Source organism: Parasteatoda tepidariorum, chromosome 2 (assembly GCF_982258835.1).
Source record: "Parasteatoda tepidariorum strain Cologne lab strain chromosome 2, Ptep-v5.0, whole genome shotgun sequence".
NCBI classification, from domain to species: Eukaryota; Metazoa; Arthropoda; class Arachnida; order Araneae; family Theridiidae; genus Parasteatoda; species Parasteatoda tepidariorum.
Window position 1 is genome coordinate 47747360 of NC_141756.1, and position 27442 is coordinate 47774801.

General features: G+C 36.4%; 26 non-coding genes across 26 annotated transcripts; all 26 read left to right on the top strand.

Annotated features, from left to right (window-relative positions):
• Positions 1–515: 515 nt before the first annotated feature.
• On the top strand, positions 516–588 carry TRNAR-UCU (transfer RNA arginine (anticodon UCU)). The gene has a single exon. It is a non-coding gene; the product is annotated as a tRNA-Arg (tRNA).
• A 1326-nt stretch (positions 589–1914) lies between these two features.
• On the top strand, positions 1915–1987 carry TRNAK-UUU (transfer RNA lysine (anticodon UUU)). Its single transcript has one exon. It is a non-coding gene; the product is annotated as a tRNA-Lys (tRNA).
• Positions 1988–2114: 127 nt separating this feature from the next.
• TRNAK-UUU (transfer RNA lysine (anticodon UUU)) lies at positions 2115–2187 on the top strand. The gene has a single exon. It is a non-coding gene; the product is annotated as a tRNA-Lys (tRNA).
• A 1727-nt stretch (positions 2188–3914) lies between these two features.
• TRNAK-UUU (transfer RNA lysine (anticodon UUU)) lies at positions 3915–3987 on the top strand. Its single transcript has one exon. It is a non-coding gene; the product is annotated as a tRNA-Lys (tRNA).
• Positions 3988–4114: 127 nt separating this feature from the next.
• TRNAK-UUU (transfer RNA lysine (anticodon UUU)) lies at positions 4115–4187 on the top strand. Its single transcript has one exon. It is a non-coding gene; the product is annotated as a tRNA-Lys (tRNA).
• A 2725-nt stretch (positions 4188–6912) lies between these two features.
• TRNAK-UUU (transfer RNA lysine (anticodon UUU)) lies at positions 6913–6985 on the top strand. The gene has a single exon. It is a non-coding gene; the product is annotated as a tRNA-Lys (tRNA).
• Positions 6986–7512: 527 nt separating this feature from the next.
• TRNAK-UUU (transfer RNA lysine (anticodon UUU)) lies at positions 7513–7585 on the top strand. Its single transcript has one exon. It is a non-coding gene; the product is annotated as a tRNA-Lys (tRNA).
• A 727-nt stretch (positions 7586–8312) lies between these two features.
• TRNAK-UUU (transfer RNA lysine (anticodon UUU)) lies at positions 8313–8385 on the top strand. The gene has a single exon. It is a non-coding gene; the product is annotated as a tRNA-Lys (tRNA).
• A 127-nt stretch (positions 8386–8512) lies between these two features.
• Positions 8513–8585, top strand: TRNAK-UUU (transfer RNA lysine (anticodon UUU)). Its single transcript has one exon. It is a non-coding gene; the product is annotated as a tRNA-Lys (tRNA).
• Positions 8586–8711: 126 nt separating this feature from the next.
• Positions 8712–8784, top strand: TRNAK-UUU (transfer RNA lysine (anticodon UUU)). The gene has a single exon. It is a non-coding gene; the product is annotated as a tRNA-Lys (tRNA).
• A 727-nt stretch (positions 8785–9511) lies between these two features.
• TRNAK-UUU (transfer RNA lysine (anticodon UUU)) lies at positions 9512–9584 on the top strand. Its single transcript has one exon. It is a non-coding gene; the product is annotated as a tRNA-Lys (tRNA).
• Positions 9585–11493: 1909 nt separating this feature from the next.
• Positions 11494–11566, top strand: TRNAK-UUU (transfer RNA lysine (anticodon UUU)). The gene has a single exon. It is a non-coding gene; the product is annotated as a tRNA-Lys (tRNA).
• Positions 11567–11893: 327 nt separating this feature from the next.
• Positions 11894–11966, top strand: TRNAK-UUU (transfer RNA lysine (anticodon UUU)). The gene has a single exon. It is a non-coding gene; the product is annotated as a tRNA-Lys (tRNA).
• A 127-nt stretch (positions 11967–12093) lies between these two features.
• Positions 12094–12166, top strand: TRNAK-UUU (transfer RNA lysine (anticodon UUU)). The gene has a single exon. It is a non-coding gene; the product is annotated as a tRNA-Lys (tRNA).
• Positions 12167–12293: 127 nt separating this feature from the next.
• TRNAK-UUU (transfer RNA lysine (anticodon UUU)) lies at positions 12294–12366 on the top strand. The gene has a single exon. It is a non-coding gene; the product is annotated as a tRNA-Lys (tRNA).
• Positions 12367–12492: 126 nt separating this feature from the next.
• On the top strand, positions 12493–12565 carry TRNAK-UUU (transfer RNA lysine (anticodon UUU)). Its single transcript has one exon. It is a non-coding gene; the product is annotated as a tRNA-Lys (tRNA).
• Positions 12566–13692: 1127 nt separating this feature from the next.
• Positions 13693–13765, top strand: TRNAK-UUU (transfer RNA lysine (anticodon UUU)). Its single transcript has one exon. It is a non-coding gene; the product is annotated as a tRNA-Lys (tRNA).
• A 127-nt stretch (positions 13766–13892) lies between these two features.
• On the top strand, positions 13893–13965 carry TRNAN-AUU (transfer RNA asparagine (anticodon AUU)). The gene has a single exon. It is a non-coding gene; the product is annotated as a tRNA-Asn (tRNA).
• A 127-nt stretch (positions 13966–14092) lies between these two features.
• On the top strand, positions 14093–14165 carry TRNAN-AUU (transfer RNA asparagine (anticodon AUU)). The gene has a single exon. It is a non-coding gene; the product is annotated as a tRNA-Asn (tRNA).
• Positions 14166–14292: 127 nt separating this feature from the next.
• TRNAN-AUU (transfer RNA asparagine (anticodon AUU)) lies at positions 14293–14365 on the top strand. Its single transcript has one exon. It is a non-coding gene; the product is annotated as a tRNA-Asn (tRNA).
• Positions 14366–14492: 127 nt separating this feature from the next.
• TRNAN-AUU (transfer RNA asparagine (anticodon AUU)) lies at positions 14493–14565 on the top strand. Its single transcript has one exon. It is a non-coding gene; the product is annotated as a tRNA-Asn (tRNA).
• A 127-nt stretch (positions 14566–14692) lies between these two features.
• On the top strand, positions 14693–14765 carry TRNAN-AUU (transfer RNA asparagine (anticodon AUU)). Its single transcript has one exon. It is a non-coding gene; the product is annotated as a tRNA-Asn (tRNA).
• Positions 14766–14892: 127 nt separating this feature from the next.
• TRNAN-AUU (transfer RNA asparagine (anticodon AUU)) lies at positions 14893–14965 on the top strand. Its single transcript has one exon. It is a non-coding gene; the product is annotated as a tRNA-Asn (tRNA).
• Positions 14966–15092: 127 nt separating this feature from the next.
• TRNAN-AUU (transfer RNA asparagine (anticodon AUU)) lies at positions 15093–15165 on the top strand. The gene has a single exon. It is a non-coding gene; the product is annotated as a tRNA-Asn (tRNA).
• Positions 15166–24681: 9516 nt separating this feature from the next.
• TRNAT-AGU (transfer RNA threonine (anticodon AGU)) lies at positions 24682–24755 on the top strand. The gene has a single exon. It is a non-coding gene; the product is annotated as a tRNA-Thr (tRNA).
• A 1888-nt stretch (positions 24756–26643) lies between these two features.
• On the top strand, positions 26644–26717 carry TRNAT-AGU (transfer RNA threonine (anticodon AGU)). The gene has a single exon. It is a non-coding gene; the product is annotated as a tRNA-Thr (tRNA).
• Positions 26718–27442: the final 725 nt, after the last annotated feature.

The following is a 27442-nucleotide window of genomic DNA, read 5'->3' on the forward strand; positions in this document are numbered from 1 at the left end:
ACTTCTATTTTATACTTGGAAAATTCTATCTGTCTTCCGCAATCGGGCGATTATTTCTCTTTCTTCTATTTTATACTTATAATATTTTTTCTGTTTATCGGCACTAACGGATTGAGCCCGGATAGCTCAGTCGGTAGAGCGTTAGGCGTTTAACCTAACGGTCCAGGGTTCGAGTCCCTGTTCGGGCGATCCCTTTTTTAACTTGTATTTTATACTTGGAAAATTCTATCTGTCTTCCGCGATCGGGCGATTCTTTCTCTTTCTTCTATTTTATACTTATAATATTTTATCTGTTTATCGGCACTAACGGATTGAGCCCGGATCGCTCAGTCGGTAGAGCGCTAGGCTTTTAACCTAACGGTCCAGGGTTCGAGTCCTTGTTCGGGCGATCCCTTCTTTAAATTCTATTTTATACTTGGAATATTTTGTCTGCCTTCCGCGATTGGGTGATTCTTTCTCTTTCTTCTATTTTATTCTTATAATATTTTATCTGTTTATCGGCACTAACGGTTTGAGCCCGGGTAGCTCAGTCGGTAGAGCGTTAGGCTTCTAACCTAACGGTCCAGGGTTCGAGTCCCTGTTCGGGCGATCCCTTCTTTTACTTCTATTTTATACTTGGAATATTTTGTCTGCCTTCCGTGATCGGGTGATTCTTTCTCTTTCTTCTATTTTATTCTTATAATATTTTATCTGTTTATCGGCACTAACGGATTGAGCCCGGATAGCTCAGTCGGTAGAGCGTTGGGCTTTTAACCTAACGGTCCAGGATTCTAGTCCCTGTTCGGGCGATCCCTTTTTTAACTTGTATTTTATACTTGGAATATTTTATCTGTCTTCCGCGATCGGGCGATTCTTTCTCTTTCTTCTATTTTATACTTATAATATTTTATCTGTTTATTGGCACTAACGGATTGAGCCCGGATAGCTCAGTCGGTAGAGAGTTAGGCTTTTAACCTAACGGTCCAGGGTTCGAGTCCCTGTTCGGGCGATCCCTTTTTTTACTTGTATTTTATGCTTGGAATATTTTGTCTGCCTTCCGCGATCGGCTGATTCTTTCTCTTTCTTCTATTTTATACTTATAATATTTTATCTGTTTATCGGCACTAACGGATTGAGCCCGGATAGCTCAGTCGGTAGAGCGTTGGGCTTTTAACCTAACGGTCCAGGATTCTAGTCCCTGTTCGGCGATCCCTTTTTTAACTTGTATTTTATACTTGGAATATTTTATCTGTCTTCCGCGATCGGGCGATTCTTTCTCTTTCTTCTATTTTATACTTATAATATTTTATCTGTTTATCGGAACTAACGGATTGAGCCCGGATAGCTCAGTCGGTAGAGCGTTGGGCTTTTAACCTAACGGTCCAGGATTCTAGTCCCTGTTCGGGCGATCCCTTTTTTAACTTGTATTTTATACTTGGAATATTTTATCTGTCTTCCGCGATCGGGCGATTCTTTCTCTTTCTTCAATTTTATACTTATAATATTTTAACTGTTTATCGGCACTAACGGATTGAGCCCGGATAGCTCAGTCGGTAGAGAGTTAGGCTTTTAACCTAACGGTCCAGGGTTCGAGTCCCTGTTCGGGCGATCCCTTTTTTTACTTGTATTTTATACTTGGAATATTTTATCTGTCATCCGCGATCCTGCGATTCTTTCTCTTTCTTCTATTTTATACTTATAAAATTTTATCTTTTTATCGGCACTAACTGATTGAGCACGGATAGCTCATTCGGTAGAGCGTTAGGCTTTTAAAATAACGGTCCATGGTTCGAGTCCCTGTTCGGGCCATCCCTTTTTTTACTTGTATTTTATACTTGGAATATTTTATATGTCTTCCGCGATCGGGCGATTCTTTCTCTTTCTTCTATTTTATACTTATAATATTTTATCTGTTTATCGGCACTAACGGATTGAGCCCGGATAGCTCAGTCGGTAGAGCGTTAGGCTTTTAACCTAACGGTCCAGGGTTCGAGTCCCTGTTCGGGCGATTCCTTTTTTTACTTATATTTTATACTTGGAATATTTTATATGTCTTCCGCGATCGGGCGATTCTTCCTTTTTCTTCTATTTTATACTTATAATATTTTATCTGTTTATCGGCACTACCGGATTGAGCCCGGATAGCTCAGTCGGTAGAGCGTTAGGCTTTTAACCTAACGGTCCAGGGTTCGAGTCCCTGTTCGGGCGATCCCTTTTTTTACTTGTATTTTATACTTGGAATATTTTATATGTCTTCCGCGATCGGGCGATTCTTTCTCTTTCTTCTATTTTATACTTATAATATTTTATCTGTTTATCGGCACTAACGGATTGAGCCCGGATAGCTCAGTCGGTAGAGCGTTAGGCTTTTAACCTAACGGTCCAGGGTTCGAGTCCCTGTTCGGGCCATCCCTTTTTTTACTTGTATTTTATACTTGGAATATTTTATATGTCTTCCGCGATCGGGCGATTCTTTCTCTTTCTTCTATTTTATACTTATAATATTTTATCTGTTTATCGGCACTAACGGATTGAGCCCGGATAGCTCAGTCGGTAGAGCGATAGGCTTTTAACCTAACGGTCCAGGGTTCGAGTCCCTGTTCTGGCCATCCATTTTTTTACTTGTATTTTATACTTGGAATATTTTATATGTCTTCCGCGATCGGGCGATTCTTTCTCTTTCTTCTATTTTATACTTATAATATTTTATCTGTTTATCGGCACTAACGGATTGAGCCCGGATAGCTCAGTCGGTAGAGCGTTAGGCTTTTAACCTAACGGTCCAGGGTTCGAGTCCCTGTTTGGGCGATCCCTTTTTTTACTTGTATTTTATACTTGGAATATTTTATATGTCTTCCGCGATCGGGCGATTCTTTCTCTTTCTTCTATTTTATACTTATAATATTTTATCTGTTTATCGGCACTACCGGATTGAGCCCGGATAGCTCAGTCGGTAGAGCGTTAGGCTTTTAACCGAACGGTCCAGGGTTCGAGTCCCTGTTCGGGCCATCCCTTTTTTTACTTGTATTTTATACTTGGAATATTTTATATGTCTTCCGCGATCGGGCGATTCGTTCTCTTTCTTCTATTTTATACTTATAATATTTTATCTGTTTATCGGCACTAACGGATTGAGCCCGGATAGCTCAGTCGGTAGAGTGTTAGGCTTTTAACCTAACGGTCCAGGGTTCGAGTCCCTGTTCGGGCGATCCCTTTTTTTACTTGTATTTTATACTTGGAATATTTTATATGTCTTCCGCGATCGGGCGATTCTTTCTCTTTCTTCTATTTTATACTTATAATATTTTATCTGTTTATCGGCACTAACGGATTGAGCCCGGATAGCTCAGTCGGTAGAGCGTTGGACTTTTAACCTAACGGTCCAGGATTCGAGTCCCTGATCGGGCGATCCCTTTTTAAACTTGTATTTTATACTTGGAATATTTTATCTGTCTTCCGCGATCGGGCGATTCTTTCTCTTTCTTCAATTTTATACTTATAATATTTTAACTGTTTATCGGCACTAACGGATTGAGCCCGGATAGCTCAGTCGGTAGAGAGTTAGGCTTTTAACCTAACGGTCCAGGGTTCGAGTCCCTGTTCGGGCGATCCCTTTTTTTACTTGTATTTTATACTTGGAATATTTTATCTGTCATCCGCGATCCTGCGATTCTTTCTCTTTCTTCTATTTTATACTTATAAAATTTTATCTTTTTATCGGCACTAACTGATTGAGCACGGATAGCTCATTCGGTAGAGCGTTAGGCTTTTAAAATAACGGTCCATGGTTCGAGTCCCTGTTCGGGCCATCCCTTTTTTTACTTGTATTTTATACTTGGAATATTTTATATGTCTTCCGCGATCGGGCGATTCTTTCTCTTTCTTCTATATTATACTTATAATATTTTATCTCTTTATCGGCACTAACGGATTGAGCCCGGATAGCTCAGTCGGTAGAGCGTTAGGCTTTTAACCTAACGGTCCAGGGTTCGAGTCCCTGTTCGGGCGATTCCTTTTTTTACTTATATTTTATACTTGGAATATTTTATATGTCTTCCGCGATCGGGCGATTCTTCCTCTTTCTTCTATTTTATACTTATAATATTTTATCTGTTTATCGGCACTACCGGATTGAGCCCGGATAGCTCAGTCGGTAGAGCGTTAGGCTTTTAACCTAACGGTCCAGGGTTCGAGTCCCTGTTCGGGCGATCCCTTTTTTTACTTGTATTTTATACTTGGAATATTTTATATGTCTTCCGCGATCGGGCGATTCTTTCTCTTTCTTCTATTTTATACTTATAATATTTTATCTGTTTATCGGCACTAACGGATTGAGCCCGGATAGCTCAGTCGGTAGAGCGTTAGGCTTTTAACCTAACGGTCCAGGGTTCGAGTCCCTGTTCGGGCCATCCCTTTTTTTACTTGTATTTTATACTTGGAATATTTTATATGTCTTCCGCGATCGGGCGATTCTTTCTCTTTCTTCTATTTTATACTAATAATATTTTATCTGTTTATCGGCACTAACGGATTGAGCCCGGATAGCTCACTCGGTAGAGCGTTAGGCTTTTAACCTAACGGTCCAGGGTTCGAGTCCCTGTTCGGGCGATCCCTTTTTTTACTTGTATTTTATACTTGGAATATTTTATATGTCTTCCGCGATCGGGCGATTCTTTCTCTTTCTTCTATTTTATACTTATAATATTTTATCTGTTTATCGGCACTACCGGATTGAGCCCGGATAGCTCAGTCGGTAGAGCGTTAGGCTTTTAACCTAACGGTCCAGGGTTCGAGTCCCTGTTCGGGCCATCCCTTTTTTTACTTGTATTTTATACTTGGAATATTTTATATGTCTTCCGCGATCGGGCGATTCTTTCTCTTTCTTCTATTTTATACTTATAATATTTTATCTGTTTATCGGCACTAACGGATTGAGCCCGGATAGCTCAGTCGGTAGAGCGTTACGCTTTTAACCTAACGGTCCAGGGTTCGAGTCCCTGTTCGGGCGATCCCTTTTTTTACTTGTATTTTATACTTGGAATATTTTATATGTCTTCCGCGATCGGGCGATTCTTTCTCTTTCTTCTATTTTATACTAATAATATTTTATCTGTTTATCGGCACTAACGGATTGAGCCCGGATAGCTCACTCGGTAGAGCGTTAGGCTTTTAACCTAACGGTCCAGGGTTCGAGTCCCTGTTCGGGCGATCCCTTTTTTTACTTGTATTTTATACTTGGAATATTTTATATGTCTTCCGCGATCGGGCGATTCTTTCTCTTTCTTCTATTTTATACTTATAATATTTTATCTGTTTATCGGCACTACCGGATTGAGCCCGGATAGCTCAGTCGGTAGAGCGTTAGGCTTTTAACCTAACGGTCCAGGGTTCGAGTCCCTGTTCGGGCCATCCCTTTTTTTACTTGTATTTTATACTTGGAATATTTTATATGTCTTCCGCGATCGGGCGATTCTTTCTCTTTCTTCTATTTTATACTTATAATATTTTATCTGTTTATCGGCACTAACGGATTGAGCCCGGATAGCTCAGTCGGTAGAGCGTTGGACTTTTAACCTAACGGTCCAGGATTCGAGTCCCTGATCGGGCGATCCCTTTTTAAACTTATATTTTATACTTGGAATATTTTATCTGTCTTCCGCGATCGGGCGATTCTTTCTCTTTCTTCTATTTTATACTTATAATATTTTAACTGTTTATCGGCAATAACGGATTGAGCCCGGATAGCTCAGTCGGTAGAGAGTTAGGCTTTTAACCTAACGGTCCAGGGTTCGAGTCCCTGTTCGGGCGATCCCTTTTTTTACTTGTATTTTATACTTGGAATATTTTATATGTCTTCCGCGATCGGGCGATTCTTTCTCTTTCTTCTATTTTATACTTATAATATTTTATCTGTTTATCGGCACTACCGGATTGAGCCCGGATAGCTCAGTCGGTAGAGCGTTAGGCTTTTAACCTAACGGTCCAGGGTTCGAGTCCCTGTTCGGGCCATCCCTTTTTTTACTTGTATTTTATACTTGGAATATTTTATATGTCTTCCGCGATCGGGCGATTCTTTCTCTTTCTTCTATTTTATACTTATAATATTTTATCTGTTTATCGGCACTAACGGATTGAGCCCGGATAGCTCAGTCGGTAGAGCGTTGGACTTTTAACCTAACGGTCCAGGATTCGAGTCCCTGATCGGGCGATCCCTTTTTAAACTTATATTTTATACTTGGAATATTTTATCTGTCTTCCGCGATCGGGCGATTCTTTCTCTTTCTTCTATTTTATACTTATAATATTTTAACTGTTTATCGGCAATAACGGATTGAGCCCGGATAGCTCAGTCGGTAGAGAGTTAGGCTTTTAACCTAACGGTCCAGGGTTCGAGTCCCTGTTCGGGCGATCCCTTTTTTTACTTGTATTTTATACTTGGAATATTTTATCTGTCATCCGCGATCGGGCGATTCTTTCTCTTTCTTCTATTTTATACTTATAAAATTTTATCTGTTTATCGGCACTAACTGATTGAGCACGGATAGCTCATTCGGTAGAGCGTTATGCTTTTAAAATAACGGTCCATGGTTCGAGTCCCTGTTCGGGCGATCCCTTTTTTACTTGTATTTTATACTTGGAATATTTTATCTGTCATCCGCGATCCTGCGATTCTTTCTCTTTCTTCTATTTTATACTTATAAAATTTTATCTGTTTATCGGCACTAACTGATTGAGCACGGATAGCTCATTCGGTAGAGCGTTAGGCTTTTAAAATAACGGTCCATGGTTCGAGTCCCTGTTCGGGCGATCCCTTTCTTACTTGTATTTTATACTTGGAATATTTTATCTGTCTTCCGCGATCGGGCGATTGTTTCTCTTTCTTCTATTTTATACTTATAATATTTTATCTGTTTATCGGCACTAACGGGTTGAGCCCGGATAGCTCAGTCGGTAGAGCGTTAGGCTTTTAACCTAACGGTCCAGGGTTCGAGTCCCTGTTCGGGCGATCCCTTTTTTTACTTGTATTTTATACTTGGAATATTTTATATGTCTTCCGCGATCGGGCGATTCTTTCTCTTCCTTCTATTTTATACTTATAATATTTTATCTGTTTATCGGCACTAACGGATTGAGCCCGGATAGCTCAGTCGGTAGAGCGTTAGGCTTTTAACCTAACGGTCCAGGGTTCGAGTCCCTTTTCGGGCGCTCCCTTTTTTTACTTGTATTTTATATTTGGAATAATTTATCTGTCTTCCGCGATCGGACGATTCTTTCTCTTTCTTCTATTTTATACTTATAATATTTTATCTGTTTATCGGCACTAACGGATTGAGCCCGGATAGCTCAGTCGGTAGAGCGTTAGGCTTTTAACCTAACGGTCCAGGGTTCGAGTTCCTGTTCGGGCGATCCCTTTTTTTACTTGTATTTTATACTTGGAATATTTTATCTGTCTTCCGCGATCGGGCGATTCTTTCTCTTTCTTCTATTTTATACTTATAATATTTTATCTGTTTATCGGCACTAACGGATTGAGCCCGGATAGCTCAGTCGGTAGAGCGTTAGGCTTTTAACCTAACGGTCCAGGGTTCGAGTCCCTGTTCGGGCGATACCTTTTTTTACTTGTATTTTATACTTGGAATATTTTATCTGTCTTCCGCGATCGGGCGATTCTTTCTCTTTCTTCTATTTTATACTTATAATATTTTATCTGTTTATCGGCACTAACGGATTGAGCCCGGATAGCTCAGTCGGTAGAGCGTTAGGCTTTTAACCTAACGGTCCAGGGTTCGAGACCCTGTTCGGGCGCTCCCTTTTTTTACTTGTATTTTATACTTGGAATATTTTATCTGTCTTCCGCGATCGGGCGATTCTTTCTCTTTCTTCTATTTTATACTTATAATATTTTATCTGTTTATCGGCACTAACGGATTGAGACCGGATAGCTCAGTCGGTAGATCGTTAGGCTTTTAACCTAACGGTCCAGGGTTCGAGTCCCTGTTCGGGCGATCCCTTTTTTTACTTGTATTTTATACTTGGAATATTTTATCTGTCTTCCGCGATCGGGCGATTCTTTCTCTTTCTTCTATTTTATACTTATAATATTTTATCTGTTTATCGGCACTAACGGATTGAGCCCGGATAGCTCAGTCGGTAGAGCGTTAGGCTTTTAACCTAACGGTCCAGAAATCGAGTCCCTGTTCGGGCGATCCCTTTTTTTACTTGTATTTTATACTTGGAATATTTTATCTGTCTTCCGCGATCGGGCGATTCTTTCTCTTTCTTCTATTTTATACTTATAATATTTTATCTGTTTATCGGCACTAACGGATTGAGCCCGGATAGCTCAGTCGGTAGAGCGTTAGGCTTTTAACCTAACGGTCCAGGGTTCGAGTCCCTGTTCGGGCGATCCCTTTTTTTACTTGTATTTTATACTTGGAATATTTTATCTGTCTTCCGCGATCGGGCGATTCTTTCTCTTTCTTCCATTTTATACTTATAATATTTTATCTGTTTATCGGCACTAACGGATTGAGCCCGGATAGCTCAGTCGGTAGAGCGTTAGGCTTTTAACCTAACGGTCCAGGGTTCGAGTCCCTGTTCGGGCGATCCCTTTTTTAATTGTATTTTATACTTGGAATATTTTATCTGTCTTCCGCGATCGGGCGATTCTTTCTCTTTCTTCTATTTTATACTTATAATATGTTATCTGTTTATCGGCACAAACTGAAAGAGCCCGGATAGCTCAGTCGGTAGAGCGTTAGGCTTTTAACCTAACGGTCCAGGGTTCGAGTCCCTGTTCGGGCGATCTCTTTTTTTACTTGTATTTTATACTTGGAATATTCTATCTGTCTTCCGCGATCGGGCGATTCTTTCTCTTTCTTCTATTTTATACTTATAATATTTTATCTGTTTATCGGCACTGACGGATTGAGCCCGGATAGTTCAGTCGGTAGAGCGTTAGGCTTTTAACCTAACGGTGCAGGGTTCGAGTCCCTTTTCGGGCGATCCCTTTTTTTAATTCTATTTTATACTTGGAAAATTCTATCTGTCTCTCGCAATCGGGCGATTATTTCTCTTTCTTCTATTTTATACTTATAATATTTTATCTGTTTATCGGCACTAACGGATTGAACCCCGATAGCTCAGTCGGAAGAGCGTTAGGCTTTTAACCTAACGGTCCAGGGTTCGAGTCCCTGTTCGGGCGATCCCTTTTTTAACTTGTATTTTATACTTGGAAAATTCTATCTGTCTTCCGCGATCGGGCGATTCTTTCTCTTTCTTCTATTTTATACTTATAATATTTTATCTGTTTATCGGCACTAACGGATTGAGCCCGGATAGCTCAGTCGGTAGAGCGTTAGGCTTTTAACCTAACGGTCCAGGGTTCGAGTCCCTGTTCGGGCCATCCCTTTTTTTACTTGTATTTTATACTTGGAATATTTTATATGTCTTCCGCGATCGGGCGATTCTTTCTCTTTCTTCTATTTTATACTTATAATATTTTATCTGTTTATCGGCACTAACGGATTGAGCCCGGATAGCTCAGTCGGTAGAGCGTTAGGCTTTTAACCTAACGGTCCAGGGTTCGAGTCCCTGTTCGGGCGATCCCTTTTTTTACTTGTATTTTATACTTGGAATATTTTATATGTCTTCCGCGATCGGGCGATTCTTTCTCTTTCTTCTATTTTATACTTATAATATTTTATCTGTTTATCGGCACTACCGGATTGAGCCCGGATAGCTCAGTCGGTAGAGCGTTAGGCTTTTAACCTAACGGTCCAGGGTTCGAGTCCCTGTTCGGGCCATCCCTTTTTTTACTTGTATTTTATACTTGGAATATTTTATATGTCTTCCGCGATCGGGCGATTCTTTCTCTTTCTTCTATTTTATACTTATAATATTTTATCTGTTTATCGGCACTAACGGATTGAGCCCGGATAGCTCAGTCGGTAGAGCGTTACGCTTTTAACCTAACGGTCCAGGGTTCGAGTCCCTGTTCGGGCGATCCCTTTTTTTACTTGTATTTTATACTTGGAATATTTTATATGTCTTCCGCGATCGGGCGATTCTTTCTCTTTCTTCTATTTTATACTTATAATATTTTATCTGTTTATCGGCACTAACGGATTGAGCCCGGATAGCTCAGTCGGTAGAGCGTTGGACTTTTAACCTAACGGTCCAGGATTCGAGTCCCTGATCGGGCGATCCCTTTTTAAACTTGTATTTTATACTTGGAATATTTTATCTGTCTTTCGCGATCGGGCGATTCTTTCTCTTTCTTCTATTTTATACTTATAATAGTTTAACTGTTTATCGGCACTAACGGATTGAGCCCGGATAGCTCAGTCGGTAGAGAGTTAGGCTTTTAACCTAACGGTCCAGGGTTCGAGTCCCTGTTCGGGCGATCCCTTTTTTTACTTGTATTTTATCTGTCATCCGCGATCGGGCGATTCTTTCTCTTTCTTCTATTTTATACTCATAAAATTTTATCTGTTTATCGGCACTAACTGATTGAGCACGGATAGCTCATTCGGTAGAGCGTTAGGCTTTTAAAATAACGGTCCATGGTTCGAGTCCCTGTTCGGGCGATCCCTTTTTTACTTGTATTTTATACTTGGAATATTTTATCTGTCATCCGCGATCCTGCGATTCTTTCTCTTTCTTCTATTTTATACTTATAAAATTTTATCTGTTTATCGGCACTAACTGATTGAGCACGGATAGCTCATTCGGTAGAGCGTTAGGCTTTTAAAATAACGGTCCATGGTTCGAGTCCCTGTTCGGGCGATCCCTTTCTTACTTGTATTTTATACTTGGAATATTTTATCTGTCTTCCGCGATCGGGCGATTGTTTCTCTTTCTTCTATTTTATACTTATAATATTTTATCTGTTTATCGGCACTAACGGATTGAGCCCGGATAGCTCAGTCGGTAGAGCGTTACGCTTTTAACCTAACGGTCCAGGGTTCGAGTCCCTGTTCGGGCGATCCCTTTTTTTACTTGTATTTTATACTTGGAATATTTTATATGTCTTCCGCGATCGGGCGATTCTTTCTCTTCCTTCTATTTTATACTTATAATATTTTATCTGTTTATCGGCACTAACGGATTGAGCCCGGATAGCTCAGTCGGTAGAGCGTTAGGCTTTTAACCTAACGGTCCAGGGTTCGAGTCCCTTTTCGGGCGCTCCCTTTTTTTACTTGTATTTTATATTTGGAATAATTTATCTGTCTTCCGCGATCGGACGATTCTTTCTCTTTCTTCTATTTTATACTTATAATATTTTATCTGTTTATCGGCACTAACGGATTGAGCCCGGATAGCTCAGTCGGTAGACCGTTAGGCTTTTAACCTAACGGTCCAGGGTTCGAGTCCCTGTTCGTGCGATCCCTTTTTTTACTTGTATTTTATACTTGGAATATTTTATCTGTCTTCCGCGATCGGGCGATTCTTTCTCTTTCTTCTATTTTATACTTATAATATTTTATCTGTTTATCGGCACTAACGGATTGAGCCCGGATAGCTCAGTCGGTAGAGCGTTAGGCTTTTAACCTAACGGTCCAGGGTTCGAGTCCCTGTTCGGGCGATCCCTTTTTTTACTTGTATTTTATACTTGGAATATTTTATCTGTCTTCCGCGATCGGGCGATTCTTTCTCTTTCTTCTATTTTATACTTATAATATTTTATCTGTTTATCGGCACTAACGGATTGAGCCCGGATAGCTCAGTCGGTAGAGCGTTAGGCTTTTAACCTAACGGTCCAGGGTTCGAGACCCTGTTCGGGCGCTCTCTTTTTTTACTTGTATTTTATACTTGGAATATTTTATCTGTCTTCCGCGATCGGGCGATTCTTTCTCTTTCTTCTATTTTATACTTATAATATTTTATCTGTTTATCGGCACTAACGGATTGAGCCCGGATAGCTCAGTCGGTAGAGCGTTAGGCTTTTAACCTAACGGTCCAGGGTTCGAGTCCCTGTTCGGGCGATCCCTTTTTTTACTTGTATTTTATACTTGGAATATTTTATCTGTCTTCCGCGATCGGGCGATTCTTTCTCTTTCTTCTATTTTATACTTATAATATTTTATCTGTTTATCGGCACTAACGGATTGAGCCCGGATAGCTCAGTCGGTAGAGCGTTAGGCTTTTAACCTAACGGTCCAGGGTTCGAGTCCCTGTTCGGGCGATCCCTTTTTTTACTTGTATTTTATACTTGGAATATTTTATCTGTCTTCCGCGATCGGGCGATTCTTTCTCTTTCTTCCATTTTATACTTATAATATTTTATCTGTTTATCGGCACTAACGGATTGAGCCCGGATAGCTCAGTCGGTAGAGCGTTAGGCTTTTAACCTAACGGTCCAGGGTTCGAGTCCCTGTTCGGGCGATCCCTTTTTTAATTGTATTTTATACTTGGAATATTTTATCTGTCTTCCGCGATCGGGCGATTCTTTCTCTTTCTTCTATTTTATACTTATAATATGTTATCTGTTTATCGGCACAAACTGAAAGAGCCCGGATAGCTCAGTCGGTAGAGCGTTAGGCTTTTAACCTAACGGTCCAGGGTTCGAGTCCCTGTTCGGGCGATCTCTTTTTTTACTTGTATTTTATACTTGGAATATTCTATCTGTCTTCCGCGATCGGGCGATTCTTTCTCTTTCTTCTATTTTATACTTATAATATTTTATCTGTTTATCGGCACTGACGGATTGAGCCCGGATAGTTCAGTCGGTAGAGCGTTAGGCTTTTAACCTAACGGTGCAGGGTTCGAGTCCCTTTTCGGGCGATCCCTTTTTTTAATTCTATTTTATACTTGGAAAATTCTATCTGTCTCTCGCAATCGGGCGATTATTTCTCTTTCTTCTATTTTATACTTATAATATTTTATCTGTTTATCGGCACTAACGGATTGAACCCCGATAGCTCAGTCGGAAGAGCGTTAGGCTTTTAACCTAACGGTCCAGGGTTCGAGTCCCTGTTCGGGCGATCCCTTTTTTAACTTGTATTTTATACTTGGAAAATTCTATCTGTCTTCCGTGATCGGGCGATTCTTTCTCTTTCTTCTATTTTATACTTATAATATTTTATCTGTTTATCGGCACTAACGGATTGAACCCCGATAGCTCAGTCGGAAGAGCGTTAGGCTTTTAACCTAACGGTCCAGGGTTCGAGTCCCTGTTCGGGCGATCCCTTTTTTAACTTGTATTTTATACTTGGAAAATTCTATCTGTCTTCCGCGATCGGGCGATTCTTTCTCTTTCTTCTATTTTATACTTATAATATTTTATCTGTTTATCGGCACTAACGGATTGAGCCCGGACAGCTCAGTCGGTAGAGCGTTAGGCTTTTAACCTAACGGTCCAGGGATAGAGTTTCTGTTCGGGCGATCCCTTTTTTTACTTCTATTTTATACTTGGAAAATTCTATCTGTCTTCCGCAATCGGGCGATTATTTCTCTTTCTTCTATTTTATACTTATAATATTTTATCTGTTTATCGGCACTAACGGATTGAGCCCGGATAGCTCAGTCGATAGAGCGTTAGGCGTTTAACCTAACGGTCCAGGGTTCGTGTCCCTGTTCGGGCGATCCCTTTTTTTACTTCTATTTTATACTTGGAATATTTTGTCTGCCTTCCGCGATCGGGTGATTCTTTCTCTTTCTTCTATTTTATTCTTATAATATTTTGTCTGTTTATCGGCACTAACGGATTGAGCCCGGATAGCTCAGTCGGTAGAGCGTTAGGCTTTTAACCTAACGGTCCAGGGTTCGAGTCCCTGTTCGGGCGATCCCATTTTTAACTTGTATTTTATACTTGGAATAATTTATCTGTCTTCCGCGATCGGGCGATTCTTTCTCTTTCTTCTATTTTATACTTATAATATTTTATCTGTTTATCTGCACGAGCGGATTAAGCCCGGATAGCTCAGTCGGTAGAGCATTTGGCTATTAATCTAACGGTCCAGGGCTCGAACCCTTGCTCGGGCGATCCCTTTTTTTACTTGTATTTTACACCTGGAATATTTTATTTGTCTTCCGCGAACGGGCGATTCTTTTTCTTACTTCTATTTTATACTTATAATATTTTATCTGTTTATCTGCACGAGCGGATTAAGCCCGGATAGCTCAGTCGGTAGAGCATTTGGCTATTAATCTAACGGTCCAGGGCTCGAACCCTTGCTCGGGCGATCCCTTTTTTTACTTGTATTTTACACCTGGAATATTTTATTTGTCTTCCGCGAACGGGCGATTCTTTTTCTTACTTCTATTTTATACTTATAATATTTTATCTGTTTATCTGCACGAGCGGATTAAGCCCGGATAGCTCAGTCGGTAGAGCATTTGGCTATTAATCTAACGGTCCAGGGCTCGAACCCTTGCTCGGGCGATCCCTTTTTTTACTTGTATTTTACACCTGGAATATTTTATTTGTCTTCCGCGAACGGGCGATTCTTTTTCTTACTTCTATTTTATACTTATAATATTTTATCTGTTTATCTGCACGAGCGGTTTAAGCCCGGATAGCTCAGTCGGTAGAGCATTTGGCTATTAATCTAACGGTCCAGGGCTCGAACCCTTGCTCGGGCGATCCCTTTTTTTACTTGTATTTTACACCTGGAATATTTTATTTGTCTTCCGCGAACGGGCGATTCTTTTTCTTACTTCTATTTTATACTTATAATATTTTATCTGTTTATCTGCACGAACAGATTAAGCCCGGATAGCTCAGTCGGTAGAGCATTTGGCTATTAATCTAACGGTCCAGGGCTCGAACCCTTGCTCGGGCGATCCCTTTTTTTACTTGTATTTTACACCTGGAATATTTTATTTGTCTTCCGCGAACGGGCGATTCTTTTTCTTACTTCTATTTTATACTTATAATATTTTATCTGTTTATCTGCACGAGCGGATTAAGCCCGGATAGCTCAGTCGGTAGAGCATTTGGCTATTAATCTAACGGTCCAGGGCTCGAACCCTTGCTCGGGCGATTCCTTTTTTTACTTGTATTTTACACCTGGAATATTTTATTTGTCTTCCGCGAACGGGCGATTCTTTTTCTTACTTCTATTTTATACTTATAATATTTTATCTGTTTATCTGCACGAACGGATTAAGCCCGGATAGCTCAGTCGGTAGAGCATTAGGCTATTAATCTAACGGTCCAGGGCTCGAACCCTTGCTTGGGCGATCCCTTTTTTTACTTGTATTTTACACCTGGAATATTTTATCTGTCTTCCGCGATCGGGCGATTCTTTTTCTTACTTCAATTTTATACTTATAATATTTTATCTGCCTATCTGCACAAACGGAATAAGCCCCGATAGCTCAGTTTTGTAGAGCGTTAGGCTATTAACCTAACGGTCCAGGATTCGAGTCCCTGTACGGGCGATCCATTTTTTTACTTCTATTTTATACTTTGAATATTTTATCTGTCTTCGGCAATCGGGCGATCCATTTTTTTACTCCTATTTTATACTTGTAATATTTCATCTGTTTATCTGCTTAACCGGAATGATCCCGGATACCTCAGTCGGAAGAGCGCTAATCTTTTAACCTAACGGTGCAGGATTCGAGTCCGTGTTCTGGCGATTATTTTTTTTCTTCTATTTTATAATTATAATATTTTATCTGTTTATCTGCAATAAAGAAAAGATGCCGGTGAGCTTAGTCGGTAGAGCGTTAGGCTATTAACTTATCGGTGCAGGGATCAAGACCTTAACACATGGATATTATTTTACTTCTCTCTCCTATTCCTAATTTTTTTTCCCGTCTGAATTCTACGATTTTTTTCCCTCACTAGCAGTGAGAGCCCTCATATATTTATAGATATTGAGTTAGGCTATTATCCAAAAGGTACAGGGTTCGAGTCCCTGTACGGGAGAGTTTATTTTACTCCTCTCTTATATTCTTTTTTCCCGGAGGAGTTTTCAGTTTTTACTGTTCAAGCGCAATGGTCCCGAATTTCTCAGCCAGTAAAACGTTTGGTTTTAAAACTAAAGTTCCAGGGCTTGAGTCTCTGTTCGGTTGATTTTATTTTACTTCTCTGTCACATTCCTCTTTTTTTTGTTCTGAAAGTATTCTACGTTTTTTCTGTTCTAGCTGATAGAGTCCAATAGCTCAGTCGGTAGAGCGTTTGGTTTTTATTTTGACGATCTAGGGTTCAAATCCCTATTTTTTCTGATCCTATATTACTTTTTTTATCATATTTCCTTTTTTCCTCTTTCTCCACTTGCGGGTAGAGTGTTGACTTTTTACCTTACGGTCCAGGGTATGAGTCCTCGTCCGGAGGATTTTAATTTAATGATCCCTGAGGACTTAAGAAGCAATGCATATAATTCCTGTTTTCGTTAAAAAAAATTATGTGCAAACTGTAAATACAATTAAATTTAAAAATTTAAATTTTTAAAATAAGGTTAGAGGAAATAAAATAATATTTTAAAGATCCCATTGATCTACGTAGGCGAAATTTTTTTAAAGCTCTTTCAAGTTATGTAATACAGTACAGAACCCGTTATCCGGAAATCAGAAAACCGGAAAACCAAAAAACCGTAACAAAATTCGATAAATTTTCTTGCCATTTTTAAAAACAATTTTTTTTCCTCGTAAGATTTTACGTTTTTTCTTTCTTTTTTAAAGAGGTTTACCTTACCATCATTTTGGAAATAATCTTTAGTGTATTACTTCATCGTTTTTTCTTATTTTTAAGATTATTTCCAATATATTTTTTTTTTAGTTGGGTTTAACAATAAAAAAAACGGCTTTTGTAGCGATTCAGAAAACCGGAAAAATCAGTTATCCGGAATAGCGATGATCCCGACCGTTCCGGATAATCGGTTCCCTACTGTAGATAATGAAATACGATAGATAATGAAATAAAATAGATAAAGAAATACAGTCTTATATATTCTTTATTTTTGATTATGATAATTTAGACACAATACCTTACATTATTGTATGGGGTGGTGCGATTTGCTTGAAAAAAGATTCATATGGTATTCTCAACGTCTCTTCTAATAAAATAAAGATTCTATTTTTTTAAGAATTTGAGTATTTGTTATTCTAAACACGTTATATTATATTTGCACACAAACACGCGCGTATTACACATGTTTGTTAAATTAAAAAAAAAAAAAATATTTTCCTAAAATCCAGGATGGTGTGGAAAGAATGGATTAAAAACAATTTTTTCATAAATACATAATTCTGCTTTATCAGCAGTAGTAATCCCCATACTAAAAACGAGTTTTTAACTTAATTATTTTTTTCAAAGAAAATCATGCTCAAAAACTATTTGAAAAGCAATTGGAACTAGCATAAGGAATTTCCAAATTTACGATTCTTCAGTGACTAAGAAACATGTAAAGTGGGTGACAAGAGTTTTTCGTTCTCCCTACTGGACCCCTCCCCCTGTGAACATAGATTGATGGACTTACAAGAGGTCGATGACACGTGATAAGGCCCTTTTCTTATGAAGTTAGAGACCCTCCATTACGTTTCAAAACCACAATCGGGAACTTATTGGTCTTGTGACTTTCTAGAACTTGTTATTGATATTTGTGGTTTCTGAGGCAGTAATAAGGGAAAAACAAAGAGTTAGTTGAGAAGATATACACATATAGTGCGTTAATTGTTATCACGAATTCTTAACTAATGTAAACTAGGAAGATTCTGGTGCCTGTGGTACCCATGACAAAGTTCAACAGGAGCCACTAGTAAAAATTAAAAGATTTATTTGATATTTGACCAATTTAGCTCCTCGGAAATTAATTCTCTTTCTAGGGATGATATATTTGACGAAAAATCTGACGATATATATACATTATATTTGTAGCTGTTCAGGAAATGATTGAAATTCGTTAGCAATCAAGTAAAATAAAAAAAATTTATTTTATTTTTTTCAAATATACCAAACACCAGATTATTTTTTCAAATGGTATAGAAACAAAATGGTAATTGCCTGTAGGCTTTGAGTTAAAACATTTACAAAAATTAGCTAGCAAAGCGTGGTTTGGGAGTTACTTTATTAACATCTATTTATCAAACGTCATTTTTAAACTTTACTTCAACGTGATCCTCTATTACATGGAGCCATGGTAGCTGAGGGGATGGACTGTTTCTGGCCTCCTCTCTCCTCTGTGACCCAGTTTCGAATCCCAATGGTGGCTGGTTGATACGAATTCTGTTCCCAGCTCTCACCGAACACAGTGCTGACGTAAAATATCCTCTGTGGCAGATAGATTATGAGTTAGAATCTCTTTGCTGTCGTTCAAACAGTATGAGATTTTTGTGATTTCCTCTCCCTGTTGCACAAATACGGGTTAATTCCATAAAAAAGTCCTCCGACATTTAGGCCGATGGTAAGGGGAGGATATTTTATGTCAGCACTGCGGTTAGTGAAAGTCGGGAGCAGAACTCGTACCAACCCGCCACCTCTGATATTCAAACCAGGGTCACCTCATTGGCAGGCGACCGGCAGTCACGGCGGTTTATCTAAACAATAAATAAAAATAATTATTGTTATTTTTATAACAGATATGGTTAATGGTTATGGCATGGGCCATCAGTTTTAAATATAGATTACATATAGACTAGACCTAGGACACATATAGACTAGACCTAGGATTACATATAGACAAGGACTAGACATATAGAGTCACTTAGTGCTCCGTCCGATCGACCCTACTAAGCTGTTTTAATCGTTTTTTTTTTTTTTTTTTTTTTTTGCGTTTATTTTATTTCTTTCCAGCTAGCCTAGACAGACGGGCTTAGTAGGTCTATAGGGTTGTAAGATTAGGCATTAAGTGTTCGAGACCGCACGCACGGCTTCTGGGTGGCGGCTGTGTGGTTTCCCGGTCCAACGAGCTGGATCCTGTGACCTCCGGGGTGCGAGGGTGATGTAACTTACGTGGGGGCCTTAAAAAGTCGTTAAACCGCTTCGCGGGTCAACTGGCCACCTGCGGTGACCAAACTTATTACATAGCTCTCAATAACCATTTAAGTGTGGAATTTAATTTCAGAAAACTTCCACAGAGTGCGGAATTAAAATCAATCAGTGACATGTTTAAAAATTTGTGAAAAAACCTTATTAAATATAAATTTTAACTTGTTAAGTATTTTTAATAATAATTTGGACGTTTTACTGCATTCTGGTTCATAGATGAACTTAAAAAGTTGTTAGTTTTTCCATAATAATTAAATAGTATGTCGATAAAAAGGTAAAGAATTATTGAAATATGAAAATTAAATAAGTAAATAAAAAGGTGAAGAGAACATTTGAAAATTACTTTTGTACCTTAAAAACCTTTTTTTTTTTCTTCAGATTTCTACCAAAGCATTCGTCAAGTGATTAAGCAACAGCATATGGAAGTGTCTATTAATGTTGCCAAGTTACAATATCCCTCGGAAGATATTTGAGCAATAAATAAATCAGTTACGCAAGATGTCGCTTTCTTCCTAATGTTCACACTAGCCTCCCTCTCACCTCTACACGTGGAAGGCAGCGCAAATGATCCTATAATAAATTTTATGAAACATAAAGAAGTATGACATTTTTACATAAAATTTAACAATTCATTTCTGAAAAGGTAAATCGTTGTCAAAAATGTGTAAAAAAATTGTCAAAAAATAATGAAAATTAAATATTCGTTAGTCTTAAAAACCAATTCCTTTTTCGATCCATTTAGATTCATTTTCGATCCGGCATTCATTGAAAAAGTTGTTGCTAAAGAGGGTGAATACGTTATTGATTAAAAATAAAATCTTGATAACAAACATCAAATGCACCGAAACGGCATTACTTTTCTGCCCCCCTAATACTATTACTCTTTCACAAAAACTTCATTTAACGACTTCATCAAGGACTGCGGTCAGAAATAGCAGAGCATAAGTGTTTCTGTGCTTTTAAAATTTAATTTACCGTAAAAATTCGAGTGAATTGAATTCTTTGATTCAGTAGAGATGAGGAAAATCGACTTCAAATTTTTTACCATTGTTCTGATCCGACAAAAATTTTTTTTAAAAAAATGATATTTAAGAACATTTCAAGTTTCGCAGCCATCAGTGTGTTTGTAGTGAAAATCATTCTATTAACTTTAGAATAAGAGTTAATGGCTAAGTAGCTTGTTTGCAGATTCTATATCTGTTTTCACAGTAATATCTTAATTTTTAAAACTATTTTTTATTGATTATTACTTTTTTAAAATCTGTAAAGACATAGTGCTATCAATTTTAAGCGCATTGTACAGCGCTTATTAATCATCAGCTAAGATAAAATTGCTGTTTTAGACGGATTCTAAATTATACTAAATCTTCATGGGCTGTTTCTAGAAAGAGCTTAGCAAAAGCATCTATATACTTTTAGAATCTAATTTACCTTGAAAATTCAAGGCAGTTAGTCTTAAAAAATCTTTTGCCTCAGTAGCGTTGTAGAAAATCGACTTCAAATTTCTTTACCACTGTTCTAAACTGTAAAATAAAGAATAAAAAATGCTATTTAAGAACATTTAAAGTTTTTAAGACATTAGTGTGTTCATAGTGAAAATCATTATTTTACCTTTAAAATCATTCAATTACCTTTAGTTGGAGGCTAAGTGCCTTGTTGCAGATTCTATATCTGCTTTCACTGTGATATCTAATTTTTAAAACTATTGAGCAGCAATCATTAATCATCTGCTGCGATAAAATTACTGTTTTAGACTACTGAGACAGATACTAAGTAATATTAAATCATCATGGGCTGTAACTCTAATGAACAGAGTGCAAGTATCCGTACACTTTTAGAAATTAATTTACCGTGAAAATTCAAAGCAAGTCTTAAGAAAATCTTTTGATTCAGTAACGAAGTAGAAAATCGACTTCAAATCTTCTATCACAATTGTAATCTAGAAGGAAAGGGGAAAAAAGAGCTATTAAGAACACTTTAAGTTTCGCAGCTATTAGCGTGTTCCAAGTGAAAATCATGCTATTACTTTAGAATGAGGGATGGTGGGAAAAATGAGATGTTGGCAGATTCCGTAAAACTGTTTTATCTTTGTTCTCAAAGACTTGATTCAGAAAAGCTGTGATGAATCGATCGTTCAATTTCTGTAAGGGTTCCTTTTTGAAAACTCCTATTTATTCAATGCGTTAGTGATTTGAAATAAATAAGTTTCACTGTTCCTTGTGTTTATTCCATTCAGACGATAAGTCTTTCGCAGACGATTAATGAGAACGAAAATTGAATTGTGTGTATTTTAAACACTCATTTTTAATCTTTTTTCATTTAGTATTTCATGAAGTTTTGAAATTTTAAATTCTGGAGATTGCTTAGCTATGTATCGGAAAAAGAAAGACAAAACGGCGTCAGATTCAACAATTACAAATTCTTTCAAAATAATTAAAAATTGTAATTAGTTATGTAAACTATTTTCCTTCCATCCAATTTAAAAATTTCACTCGTCGGTGTCTTTAGATAGTCATTCGGGGCATTAGTAATACAATAAATAAGCTGTTAAGAAAAAATAAATCTTGAATAAAAGATTGTGTGTGAGAGAGAAAGAGGACCAATTTGAAATAAAATTAATTTTTTATGAAAAATTATTATATTAACGAGTGCCTTAAAAATTATTTATGTTAATTCGCGTATTAAAATATTTCGTTGACATACTAACCAATTTACTTTCTTTTTCGAGGGAAATTAGTCTTAGGAAACTAACGAAGTCGGTTAATAGTCCAATAGTTGATACTTTTCTCATGATGAAATTTAAAGTACAGAAAAAGTGAATTAAGATAAAGCAAGATAAAACCATAACGTTTCAAACACTAAATATTTTAATTTCATTTCATTTATTTATTGTTTCATTTATTTATTATTTCATTTATTTATTATTTCATTTATTTATTATTTCATTTATTATTTCATTTATTTATTATTGCATTTATTTATTATTTTTTTAAATGTCAAAATGTAAACAAAGAAATTTTATGGTTTACAATTGATTACATAAATTCTCTTTTTTCTCCACCTTAAATTTTAAATTACCGATACAGAATTCGCTATGAAAAATTTTTTCCTCTGTATAGTGTCCTCTTAATGCCCTCTTGATGCTTTGAAAGTGAACAACTGTAAGGTTTGACGAGTTCATAAAGAGAAGTTATTTCACTTAAAAATATTTTTTTTATTTTTATTAATATGTTTTTAAGCAAGTGAATATTTTCAAAGTTAGGTGTTAGTTATTATTTTAAATACTTTAATTCAATTTTATTATTTTAAATAGTTTAATTCAATTTTAGTATTTTAAATACTTTAATTTAATTTTCGAATTTTTCTTTAATATCTCGAAGGAATTTTTGTTTTTAACGTTTAAAAAAATTTAAAAATTACTAAAAGTACTAAAATTAAAAGGACACATTTTTCTTTAAAAAAAGAAGCTAAAAAACTTTTAAACTAAAACTATAAAATAATATCTTAAAACATTCTACCAACTTCCAGAAAACAAGTTAAATTAAAATAACTGAAACATTAAAGTTTTAAATATATTTGTGGTTTCGAAATAAATTGTTTTAAAGTTGGAAAACAAATAATGAAAAATGGCTATGATCAAAGCCCTTTTGATCATTGTCATTTTCAATTCGTGCTCCAATTTTCAATATCAAATGAAATTCAATGTAGGGGAAAAACGAAACCAAGTTTAATTTTGCGTTTTAATTAAGCAAAATCAATTTTTCCTTTATTTGCAAGAGAAAAACATACTTTACTCTTTTTAAGCAATAAAAATTAAAACTCAAACTTTTTAATCTTTTAGTCTCTCGAACTTCCGTTTATATCTAAACCAATAACTGATTTTTTTATTTTCTTATCATTATTTAATAACATATCATCCGATTAAGAAACTTACTGGTAAAAAGAGATTGTTGGGATTTTTGACGAAGAACCGGTACTTGGACAAAAGAGAGAGACAAAGGGAAAAAAAGAAAAATATTTCTCTCACCTCTCTAATCATTAAAGCACGTCTATTGTCCGATCTCGTTGTTTTTATTTGGCTTTAAAAAGCCCTGAGCAATTACCTCTTTTTTTCTTCTCTGTGTTAGTAAGGAATTTACGCTAAGGTCGATCGGAATTGTTTGGAAGTAAATAATGAAAACGTTTTTAAACTGTGACATTAAATTCGTGGTATTTAGCGAACTTGTCCTTGAGAAACAAACGATCTCGAGTAACCATTCCAAATGGAATCCAGAGTTGGAACAAATCAGAAAAAGGAAAAAATCATACTTTTCTTTTATTAAAATTAATTTTAACGATCAATATTTGTGGTAATTGGCGTACATGGCAGTGAGAAACAGACAATTTCGAGTTACCATAAAAAGGGAATCCACAGTCAACAAGTTGTAAAAATAAATAAATAATAATACTAACAATAATGATTTCAATATTTTATTATGATTAAAGTAGTTAAAATTTAATCATGTTAATTTTTCAAAATATTTTTTTATTGAATTAGGGAAGGATCTTCAAGCTTTAGGAGTTTTAAAGTTACAAAATCTATAATTATTTTTCACAGGAAATATATTTCCCGCTTCCAAAGACATACATAAATGAATTTTGAAAATTAATTATATATAGTTTCAATTGCTGTAAAAGGTAAACAAATTGATCCGCTCTTTTTCTGAATTTCTTGAACCAAGGAAATTACTTTAAGAAGAAACACAATCCTTTATGTTAATTTGAACTATAAGAGATGATTCTGAATTATATGGCAATGGCCATCTCAACATAGCATTAGTTGTAAATTAAATTATCACAAATATCAAAAAGAGCTTGTTAACAATATTTCAAATAATTTCCCTCCTATCAAGAGAAAAGGATGATAACAACTATTAAAGTTTATTCAATTTACATAAACAAAAGGAATATTTAATACCGGCGTCACCTTGGTTTTTTTTTGTGTGGCAAAAACAACTGTAAATTGTGGGTTCGTAACTTTCCGTGCTTCAGCCAAGTGATATGTAAATGTGCATGAGACATGGACGGGAATGAAAAAAAAACGTTTGTATACGGTATTTCTAAATATTTTTTTCTTGGAAATTAACTATGGGCGAAAGATGAATGGAAATAAACATAATTTTGTTAACAGTATTAAAGAATTTTTTTCTTCTTGGAAGCTAAGTATTTTGCATTTGCACATTATTTTGTATAAATTACATTATTTTGTATAAATATTTTGTATATTCTTACATATAAAGGGACATAAAGTAATTCGCATTTGCAAATTTCTAGCTCACAACAGTATCAATGTGGCTTAGTTGGTTAAAGTACCTGTCTTGAAAAAAAAAAAAAAAGAGTTTGAATCTTTCCGGTGCCTGATTTCAACTTTTAATACATGTAAATTAACTATGCATGAAAGTGATGGATATAAAAATTTTTTTGTAAACACAATATTTTAAAATAATTGTTTCTTATAGATGAAACGACATAAGGTATTTTGCATTTGCAATTCCTTAGAACGGTGGCGCCGTGGCTTAGTTGAGTGAAGCGCCTGTCTAATAAACAGGAAATCGAGAGTTTGAATCTCTCCGGTGCCTGCTTTAAACTTTTAATATATGTAAATTAACTATGCATGAAATTGATGGATATAAAAATTCTTTTGTAAACATTATTTTCAGATATTTGTTTCTCACAGATAAAAGGACATAAAGTATTTTGCATTTGCAATTCCGTACAATCGTGGCGCCGTGGCTTAGTTGGTTAAAGCGCCTGTCTAGTAAACAGGAGATCGAGAGTTCGAATCTCTCCGGTGCCTGCTCTCAACTTTTAATATATGTAAATTAACTATGCATGAAATTGATGGATATAAAAATTATTTTTTAAACAATATTTTCAAATATTTGTTTCTAACAGATAAAAGGACATAAAGTAATTTGCATTTGCAATTCCCTGCAATCGTGGCGCCGTGGCTTTGTTGGTTAAAGCGCCTGTCTAGTAAACAGGAGATCGAGAATTCGAATCTCTCCGGTTCCTGCTTTCAACTTTTAATATAATTAAACTAAATATGCATGAAATTGATGGATATAAGAATTATTTTGTAAGCAATATTTTCAAATATTTGTTTCTCACATATAAAAGGACATAAAGTATTTTGCATTTGCAATTCCGTACAATCATGGCGCCTTGGCTTAGTTGGTTAAAGCGCCTGTCTAGTAAACAGGAGATCGAAAGTTCGAATCTCTCCGGTGCCTGCTTTCAACTTTTAATATATATAAATTAACTATGCATGAAAGTGATGGATATAAAAATTATTTTGCAAACAATATTTTCAAATATTTGTTTCTAACAGATAAAAGGACATAAAGTATTTTGCATTTGCAATTCCGTACAATCGTGGCGCCTTGGCTTAGTTGGTTAAAGCGCCTGTCTAGTAAACAGGAGATCGAGAGTTCTTACCTCTCCGGTGCCTGCTTTCGACTTTTAGTATATGTTAATTAACTATGCATGAAAGTGATGGATAAAAAAATTATTTTGAAAACATTATATTCAAATATTTGTTTCTCACAGATAAAAGGACATAAAGTATTTTGCATTTGCAATTTCGTACAATCGTGGCGCCGTGGCTTAGTTGGTTAAAGCGCCTGTCTAGTAAACAGGAGATCGAGAGTTCGAATCTTTACGGTGACTGCTTTCAACTTTTAATCTATGCAAATTAACTATGCATGAAATTGATGGATAAAAAAACTATTTTTCAAGCAATATATTCAAATATTTGTTTCTAACAGATAAAAGGACATGAAGTATTTTGCATTTGCAATTCCGTACAACCGTGGTGCCGTGGCTTAGTTGGTTAAAGCGCCTGTCTAGTAAACAGAAGATCGAGAGTTCGAATCTCTCCGGTGCCTGCTCTCAACGTTTAATATATGTAAATTAACTATGCATGAAATTGATGGATATAAAAATTTTTTTGTAAACACTATTTTCAAATATTTGTTTCTCACAGATAAAAGGACGTAAAGTATTTGGCATTTGCAATTTCGTAAAATCGAGGCGCCGTGGCTTAGTTGGTGAAAGGGCCTGTGTAGTAAACAGGAGATCGAGAGTTCGAATCTCTCCGGTGCCTGCTTTCAACTTTTAATATATGTAAATTAACTATTCATGAAATTGATGGATATAAAAATTATTTTGCAAACATTACTTTCAAATATTTGTTTCTCACAGATAAAAGGACATAAAGTATTTTGCATTTGCAATTCCGTACAATCGAGGCGCCGTGTCTTAGTTGGTTAAAGCGCCTGTGTAGTAAACAGGAGATCGAGAGTTCGAATCTCTCCGGTGCCTGCTTTCAACTTTTAATATATGTAAATTAACTACGCATGAAAGTCATGGATATAAAAATTATTCCGTAAACAATATTTTCAAATATTTGTTTCTCACAGATAAAAGGACATAAATTATTTTGCATTTGCAATTCCGTACAATCGTGGCGCGTTGGCTTAGTTGGTTAAAGCGCCTGTGTAGTAAACAGGAGATCGAGAGTTCGAATCTCTCCGGTGCCTGCTGTCAACTTTTAATATATGTAAATTAACTACGCATGAAAGTCATGGATATAAAAATTATTTCGTAAACAATATTTTCAAATATTTGTTTCTCACACATAAAAGGACATAAAGTATTTTGCATTTGCAATTCCGTACAATCGTGGCGCCGTGGCTTAGTTGGTTAAAGCGCCTGTCTAGTAAACAGAAGATCGAGAGTTCGAATCTCTCCGGTGCCTGCTCTCAACTTTTAATATATGTAAATTAACTATGCATGAAATTGATGGATATAAAAATTTTTTTGCAAACACTATTTTCAAATATTTGCTTCTCACAGATAAAAGGACGTAAAGTATTTGGCATTTGCAATTTCGTACAATCGTGGCGCCGTGGCTTAGTTGGTGAAAGGGCCTGCCTAGTAAACAGGAGATCGAGAGTTCGAATCTCTCCGGTGCCTGCTTTCAACTTTTAATATATGTAAATTAACTGTGCATGAAAGTCATGGATATAAAAATTATTTTGTAAACAATATTTTCAAATATTTGCTTCTTACCGATAAATGGCTATAAAGTATTTTGCATTTGCAACTCCGTACATTCGTGGCGCCGTGGCTTAGCTGGTTAAAGCGCCGGTCTAGTAAACAGAAGATCGAGAGTTCGAATCTCTCCGGTGCCCGCTTTCATTTTTAATATTTGTAAATTAATAACTATGCATGAAAGCGATGGATATAAAAATTATTTTGTAAACAATATTTTCAAATATTTGTTTCTCACTGATAAAAGGACATAAAGTATTTTGAATTTGCAATTCCGTACAATCGAGGCGCCGTGGCTTAGTTGGTTAAAGCGGCTGTCTAGTAAACAGGAGATCGAGGGTTCGAATCTCTCCGGTGCCTGCCTTCAACTTTTAATATATGTAAATTAACTGTGCATGAAAGTGATGGATATAAAAATTATTTCGTAAA